This window comes from Bubalus kerabau, chromosome 6 (assembly GCF_029407905.1).
Source record: "Bubalus kerabau isolate K-KA32 ecotype Philippines breed swamp buffalo chromosome 6, PCC_UOA_SB_1v2, whole genome shotgun sequence".
NCBI lineage: Eukaryota > Metazoa > Chordata > Mammalia > Artiodactyla > Bovidae > Bubalus > Bubalus kerabau.
This window is the reverse complement of record NC_073629.1, coordinates 15005493-15013927: the sequence shown is the minus strand read 5'-3', so window position 1 is coordinate 15013927 and position 8435 is coordinate 15005493.

Below are 8435 nucleotides of genomic sequence, written 5' to 3'. Positions count from 1 at the left end.
GTAGTTGCATTATATTGACTTCTCACAATTCTATGAGGTAATTATTCACAGAGACTCCAAGAGGTTAAGCAACGTGTGCTGAGTCATACTAATATGTGGTGGGACCAGGGCTGACTCTAAAGCCTGGACCATCACTTCCCTCTACCCAACACTAGGAATAGAAACTGACTGTGTAAAAGTAGGCAAGGTTTATTTATATCAGAATCCAATTGGAGAAAATAACCCTCTTAGGGGTATTTCTGATCTATTCAGTTTCTAGGAATGACTCCCTCTTGCAAGGCCACTCAGTTCAGAAACTCAGCATAGCAGCTCACCTGGCAGAGCCTGGACTGTGGAAGTTGAAGGATTATCAAGAATGGACCGTGGACTTCTCTGGTGGTCCAGTGGCTAAGACTCCATGCTCCCAATGCAGGAGGCCTGGGGTTCAATCCCTGGTCAGTTCAGTTCAATTCAGTCACTCAGTTGTGTCCGGCTCTGTAACCCTATGGACTGCAGCACGCCAGGCTTCCCTGTCCTTCACCATCTCCTGGAGCTTGCTCAAACTCATGTCCATCGAATCCGTGATGCCATCCAACCATCTCATCCTTTGCCATCCCCTTCTCCTTCTGCCTTCAATCTTTCCCAGCATCAGGGTCTTTTCCAATGAGTCAGTTCTTCACATAAGATGGCCAGAATATTGGAGTTTCAGCTTCCGCATCTGTCCTTCCAATGAAAATTCAGGACTGATTTCCTTTAGGTTTGACTGGTTGGATCTCCTTGCAGTCCAAGGGACTCTCAAGAGTCTTCTCCAACACCTCAGTTCAAAAGCATCAATTCTTCGGCACTCAGCTTTCTTTACAGTCCAACTCTCACATCCATACATGACCACTGGAAAAACCATAGCTTTGACTACACGGACCTTTGTTGGCAAAGTAATGTCTCTGCTTTTTAATATGCTATTAGGTTGGTCATAGCTTTTCTTCCAAAGAGCAAGTGTCTTTTAATTTCATGGCTGCAATCACCATCTGCAGTGATTTTGGAGCCCAAGAAAATAAAGTCTCTCACTGTTTCCATTGTTTCCCCATCTATTTGCCATGAAGTGATGGGACAGGATGCCATGATCTTAGTTTTCTGAATGTTGGGTTTTAAGCCAACTTTTTCACTCTCCTCTTTCACTTTCATCAAAAGGCTCTTTAGTTCTTCACTTTCTGCCATAAGGGTGGTGTCATCTGCATATCTGAGGTTATTGATATTTATACCGGCAATCTTGATTCCAGCCTGTGCTTCATCCAGCCCAGCATTTCACATGATGTACTCTGCATATAAGTTAAATAAGCGGGTCTTGTAGGTCTTCATAGAACCATTCAAATTGAGCTTCTTCAGCATTACTGATCAGGGCATAGAATTGGATTACTGTGATATTGAATGGCGTGCCTTGGAAATGAACAGAGATCATTCTGTCGTTTTTGAGATTGCATCCAACTACTGCATTTCAGACTCTTTTGTTGACTATGATGGCTTCTCCATTTCTTCTAAGGGATTCTTGCCCACAGTAGTAGATATAATGGTCGTCTGAGTTACATTCACCCGTTCCAGTCCATTTTAGTTCACTGACTCTTAAAATGTTGATGTTCACTCTTGCCATCTCCTGTTTGACCACTTCCAATTTGCCTTGATTCATGGACCTAACATTCCAGGTTCCTATGCAATATTGCTCTTTACAGCATTGGATTTTACTTCTATCACCAGTCACATCCACCATTGGGCATTATTTATGCTTTGACTCCATCTCTTCATTGTTTCTGGTGTTATTTCTCTTTTCTTCTCCAGTAGCATACTGGGTTCCTACTGACCTGGGGAGTTCATCTTTCAGTGTCCTATCTTTTTGCCTTTTCATACTGTTCATGGGGTTCTCAAGGCAAGAATACTGAAGCGGTTTGCCATTGCCTTTTCCAGTGGACCATGTTTTGTCAGAACTCTCCACCATGGCCTGTCCATCTTAGGTGGCCCTACATGGTGGCTTATAGTTTCATTGAGTTAGACAAGGCTGTGGTCCATGTGATCAGTTTGATTAGTTTTCTGTGATTGTGGTTTTCATTCTGTCTGCCCTCTGGGGAATAAGGATAAGAGGCTTATGGAAGCTTCCTGATGGGAGAGACTGACTGTGGGGAAAACTGGGTCTTGTTTTCATGGGTGGGGCCATGCTCAGTAAATCTTTAATCCAATTTTCTGTTGATGGGTGGGGCTGTGTTCCCTCCCTATTGTTTGACCTGAGACCAAACTATGGTGGAGGTAATGAAGAAAAGGGGAACCTCCTTTAAAAGGTCCCATGCATGCACTGCTGCACTCAGTGCCCCCGACCCTGTAGCAGGCCACCGCTGACCCATGCCTCTGTCAGAGACTCTTGGACACTCACAGGCAAGGCTGGGTCAGTCTCTTATGGGATCATTGCGCCTTTCTCCTGGGTCCTGGTGTGCACAAGGTTTTGTTTGTGCCCTCCAAGAGTCTGTTTCCCCAGTCCTGTATAAGTTCTGTAATCAAATCCCACTGGCCTCTAAAGTCAAATTCCCTGGGGGTTCTCAGTCCCTTTGCCAGATCCCCAGGTTGGGAAATCTGTTGTGGGTCCCAGAACTTTCTTAACAGTGCAAGAATTTTTTTGGTATAATTCTGCAATTTGTGAGTCATCTGCTCGGCAGCTCTACAGTGGGGTTAATGGTGACCTCCTCCAAGAGGGCTTATGCCACACCCTGAACTGCTGCATTCAGAGCCCCTGCACCTGTGGCAGGCCACTGCTGACCCTTACCTCCACAGGAGACACTCAAACACTCCAAGGCAGGTCTGGCTCAGTCTCTGTGGGGTCTTCTGGTGTGCACAAGGTTTTGTTTGAGCCCTCTGAGTGTCTCTGGTGGGTATGGGGTTTGATTCTAAATGCGATTTTTGCCCCTCCTATTGTCTTGCTGGGGCTTCTCCTTTGCCCTTGGACATGGGGTATCTTTTTTTGGTGGGATCCAACATTCTCCTGTCAATGGTTGTTCAGCAGCGAGTTGTAATTTTGGAGTTCTCACAGGAAAAGATGAGTGCATGTCCTTCTATTCCATCATGCTGGACAATAAGGAATCCCTGGTCAAGGAACTAAATCTCACATGTTGTGATTAAGACCCGCAGCAGCCAAATAAATAAATAAATAGAAAATAACTGTTCTTTTAAAAAAGAGACTGGATCAAATGTTTATTCAATTGGTTCAAATCGGACAAACTAAAATTTACACACAGTACATGACTACTTAGGACACTGCCAACTGTGAAGGGCAGAGGAAAAGGTGGGAGCTACAGCTAAGAAATAGTCCATAGCCTTTGAGAATGTAAAAGACTAGTTGGGAAGAGAAACGTTTACAAAAATGTTTCTGAGGCAAGGAAAAATATGATGAAGAAAAGCAAAAACTACTGAGTGGGGATTGTAAGAGCTAGAGTTAAATGTCTCCTGAGGGGATCTGAAAGGGTTGTAGGTAGGAGGTGGGCTTCCCTGGTGGCTCAGGTGGTGAAAAATCCACTTGCAATGCAGGAGAGCGGGGTTCAATTCTTGGGTCAGGAAGACACCCTGGAGAAGAGAATGGCTTCCCACTCCAGTGTTCTTGGCTGGAGAATTCCGTGGACAGAGGGACCTGGCAGGGTACTGTCCATGGAGTTGCAGAGCCAGGCACAACTGAGCAACTAACATTTTCAACTTTACAACAATTTAGGTAGGAGATGGCATCTGAAGTGGGCTTTAAGTGTGGTAGGATTTTAACAGACACATATGAGAGGGGCGTTTAGATAAGGAAGAAAAGGAATTGAAGAGGGAAGCAATAACAAGAACAAAGACTGGGTTGGTGTGGGGGTGCAAGCACACTGAAAACTCCTGTTCTTGGTTAGCTGGAACAGAAGCTCACAAAGAGCACTGGTAGGATAAAAGGCTGGCATTAGAGGGTGCGGAGCCATGGATTCCAAACTAAAGAGTTAGAACCTGATTCAGCACCAAGAGCCATTTTTAGTTACAAGGAGTAATATGTTTATTCTTAAACTTTACTTATTTATGGCTGCACTGTGTCTTCATTGCTATGTGCCAGCTTTATCTAGTTGTGGCACACAGGCTTCTCATCACAGTGGCTTCTCTTGTTGCAGAGCATGGGTTCCAGGCATGCTGGCTCAGTAGTTGTACATGGGCTTAGTTGTACCTCAGCATGTGGAATCTTCCTGGACCAGGGATCGAACCTGTGTCCCCTGCACTGGCAGGCAGATTCTTAACCACTGGACCACCAGGGAAGTCCTGGAGTGATATGTTGAAAGATGGACAGGGAGGCCTGGTGTGCTGCGATTCATGGGGTCGCAAAGAGTTGGACACGACTGAGCGACTGAACTGAACTGATGCTTAAGAATGAAATCTGTCAGTGATGGTTGAAGAGGGTTTGCTGATTTCCAGGCAAAAGGAATGAAGGTTGACTGAAGAAGTTGGTGCGGAGACAAAGGAGGGAGGGATGTACAGTGAACATGCAGAAATTCAGGCGACCTGGAAACTGGGTGAATGTAATGGACGAGCAGGAAGAGATGATGTGGTGGAATATCACACAGAGGCTTTAGCACTAACTATACTCACTGAGCACCAGCTCCTTCTAGTAGTTTCCTCGTCTATAACAATGGGAATAGCACATCAGTAATACATAAATATTGTAAGAGGACTGGACTTGACTGTGTATGGAAAGAATCTGGCATACAGTGGGTATTAAATACATGGTAGCTATTAGATTATGATTTTGAACATGATGACTGAAAGGACAGTGACAGCATTGACTGAAATGGGAAACAGTGGGAGAGCAGGTTTTTCTATGTGGGGAGCGGAGAGGGTCGTTGTCTCACAGATTCATTTCAGGACCTGTGGAATCTGAGCAGTCACATCCAAGTGGAGCTGTCTAGCAGCCATTTGGGTCTGGAATTCAAGAGAAAGACTGAATCATCGATGTAAAAAGATTATTGAACCCACAGAAGTAGGTGAAAAAACCCAAACAGAGAGGGAAGAGATAGAAAAGAGTTGAGGCACACAAACATCTACAGGGAATGAAGAATCACAGATGATCTCTTGGAGAGGAGAACTAGGAGAGGACAGAACCACAGCCAGAAGACGGCCTCAGGATGGAGGCCATGGTTCTGCATCACAAGCTACCAAGAAGTGAAGGAAGAGAACAGAGACCAAGACTTTCAATATAGCCTTGAGATTGTTTGGGACCTCAAAGACTGCTGTCATTTCAGGAGAAAAAGGGGGCTGGAACACATAATTCAAGGAGTGAGAGGTAAATAAGAGTCAAAAGACAGATTTCCCTAGTGGCACAGTGGATAAGAAATCTGCCTGTCAATGCAGGGGACACGGGTTTGATCCCTGGTCCAGGAAGATTCCACATGCTGCAGAACAATAAGCCTTGTGTTCTAGGGCCCAAGAGTCACAATGACTGAACTTGCATGCTATCACTACTGAAGCCTGTGTACCTAAAGACTATGACCTGCAACAAGAGAAGCCACCACAATGAGAAGCCCAAGCTCCACAGGGAAGAGTATCCCCCACTCTCCACAACTAGAGAAAGCCTATGCGCAGCAACTAAGACCCAGTGCGACTAAAACAAATACATGCATTTTTTAAAAAAGAGTCAAAAGACATTTCTTTATTTCTCTTTGGAAAAGTTTTGATGATGAAAAGAGGAGAAAAGAAGGTAGAAGTTTGAGAAAGTAAAAAGGTTAATGGAACTCTTTTCTGTCTTTCTTTTTAAACTCACTTCTTGTGTAGGAGATTTAAGTATATTTGCTGGCAGAGGAAAGACATTAATACTCTATTGATGGGAGATATTGCTAAAATAAAGCAAAAGTTCTAGGGCAAGAGGGAAAGGCAGGAGTGTTTTGGAAGGGTCAGCTTTCAAGAGGGAGAAAAAAGAACTTCTTAGAGACAACAATTTAGGAAAAGAAGAAGATAAAGGAAAACACTAAAGAGTTCCCAAACACATATTTTGGGAAATCATATAGAATAGCCTAGAAAGCACTGTGCACAAGAGCAGCAGAAGTCAGGCTAGAGGCTCAAAGAAAGGGCGGATGGTTGAGGGTTAGCTCTATGGGAGATTTGGTGCAACTTTCCCCATGGCGTTTCAAGTGAGTTATGTATCTCAGCAGAGTTGTGAGACAGAAAGGATAAATGATCTGGCGGAAAGACGAGGGCTGAGAATTGGAGGGCCAAATATAATCTATAAAATCAGCAAAACTTAAAGGTGTTAACATCCAGTGTTAGCAGAGGTACAGGCAAACGAATGTTACCACATACTTCTAGCACAACTTTTCCTGAAGGCCAATGTGGCAATATGCATTAAAAGCTTTTCAAACACATATACTCTTTGGCCTTCCATCCTCAGTTCTAAGTATTAAATCTACGGAAATAAAATATGCACATATGTATCCAGTGCTATTTATAATCGAACGGGGGTGGTCTCTGGTGCCTCAGATGGTACAGTTCAGGAGACCTGGGCTCAATCCCTGAGTGGGGAAGATCCCCTGGAGAAGGGAATGGCAACCTGTTCCAATATTCTTGCCTGGAGAATAATAATAGAATAAAGGAAACAAACAATTTTCAATGGGGTAGTAGAATACAGTATATGTGTAGGAGATAATACTACGCAGACACTAAAAATTTAGAAAAGCATTTACTGACATAATAAAATGATCATGACATTAGTAAGTGAAAAAAAAATACACAAAATATGTGTGTTCCTAGTCTCTTAAATGTTTATCTACCTACAAACACATTTGGAGAAAGAGAGAGAAGGAGAGGGAGAAAGGGAGAGAAAGAGAGAGATGAAGACATGTATCTGGCTTGGGCAACAGAGAAAGTGCTGTGATTATTAGCTATGATAAACAACTTAGGTGAAATTAAATTTCAGTCCTGGAGATACTGAGTTCCTGTTCAGTTTAATCAGTGAAATTCCTCAGCAATATGTTATATAGGTAGCTGGATACATAGATCTGAAGATCAAGAGAGAGATTTAAGCTACTGACCTAGACTGGAAGTCATCAGATTTAGGTGGCTGCTTAAACCTCGGGAGTAGATGATAATTCCCTGTGAAGGAGTAAAGAAGGAGCAGCCAAAGACTAATCCCCCACCCCCCAAGAAACAATGCACAGTGAGCAAAAGGAGTATAGCCAGTAAAGAATAATGTCTGTAGGATCGCCAACCACTCCGTTAGTGAAGACATGGAACCTTGCTTCCATCCTACTGATAAAATCCACAGGAGCGCTCCGACATCACCATTCCCACCTCAAGTGTCTGTATGTAATTATGACCTGTCCCTTTAACCCTTCTGGCTACTTCAGAGAAGGAGACTTCCCACTTCCTTGCAAAGGCCAACCAGTCTCTTCAATTAGCTGATTTCTCAAGTCTCTCCCATCCCCTCCGATGATACATGCTGAAGTGTTCTGTTTCTCAAGCATTTTCAACATCTCCCAAGTTGCTGGTTTTGTCCCCTTTACCTACCAAATATGCCACAACAGAATTTTCTCACTCTTAGGAACTCCAACTGACACTATTTCTCCAATATTTCCTGCTTGATTTTTCTTCCCTGTAGTGCCAAACTTCTCTGCAAGATTTATACTTTCTGTCATCACTTCACAAGACCTTTTATTCATAAACCATAGCAATATATCTACCAATTCCCTCTGTTGAAACTATCCCCTCAAAAGTTACCAATAATCTCCTTATCTTAAAATCCAATGGGTTTCATTTGGCCCACATAGTTTTTGAAATTTTTGTGAGTTTGATGATGCTGACCATCCTTCTTTGTCCTTTTTTCTCTTTTTGACTGTTTATTCTGGTGTCTACTTCCATAGTTTTATTTATTTTTAAACATTTGTTTCTTTGGCTGCACCAGGTTTTAGCTATGGCATGTGAGGTCTAGTTCCCTGCCCAGGGATCAAACCCAGGCCCCCTGCATTGGGAACATGCAGTCTTAACCACTGGACCACCAGGGAAGTCCTTGTTGTTGTTGTTCCTTGCAAACACCACTGCTGGAGTGCTCCGTCCGGCTCTAGACTTCAGAGGTCTGCCACACATCAATTGTTCTGAGACTTCTAGGTCATCCTCAGAAATGCCTTCACTCCACTCCTATGTTATAAACCTTGTTTCCAGGACACCTTGCCTACTTCTCTCTTGGACAGTCTTCTGTGTTTAGAGAAGGTCATCCTTCAGGAGCTTCCTGAAAAGTGACCATTATTCTTTGTTGAAAACAGTTCCTAGTTCGGTTCAGTAAGCATTGAAGAACACCTGGTAGTTAGGTGCTAAGGATAATACCTGATCTCTGAGGAGTTTAGCCCAGATGGAGCATTTCAATGAATTTCACAACAGAGACTTTTGCTCTGGTCAGAAAGGCTTCAGTGGAGTGTGGAGGCTGACCT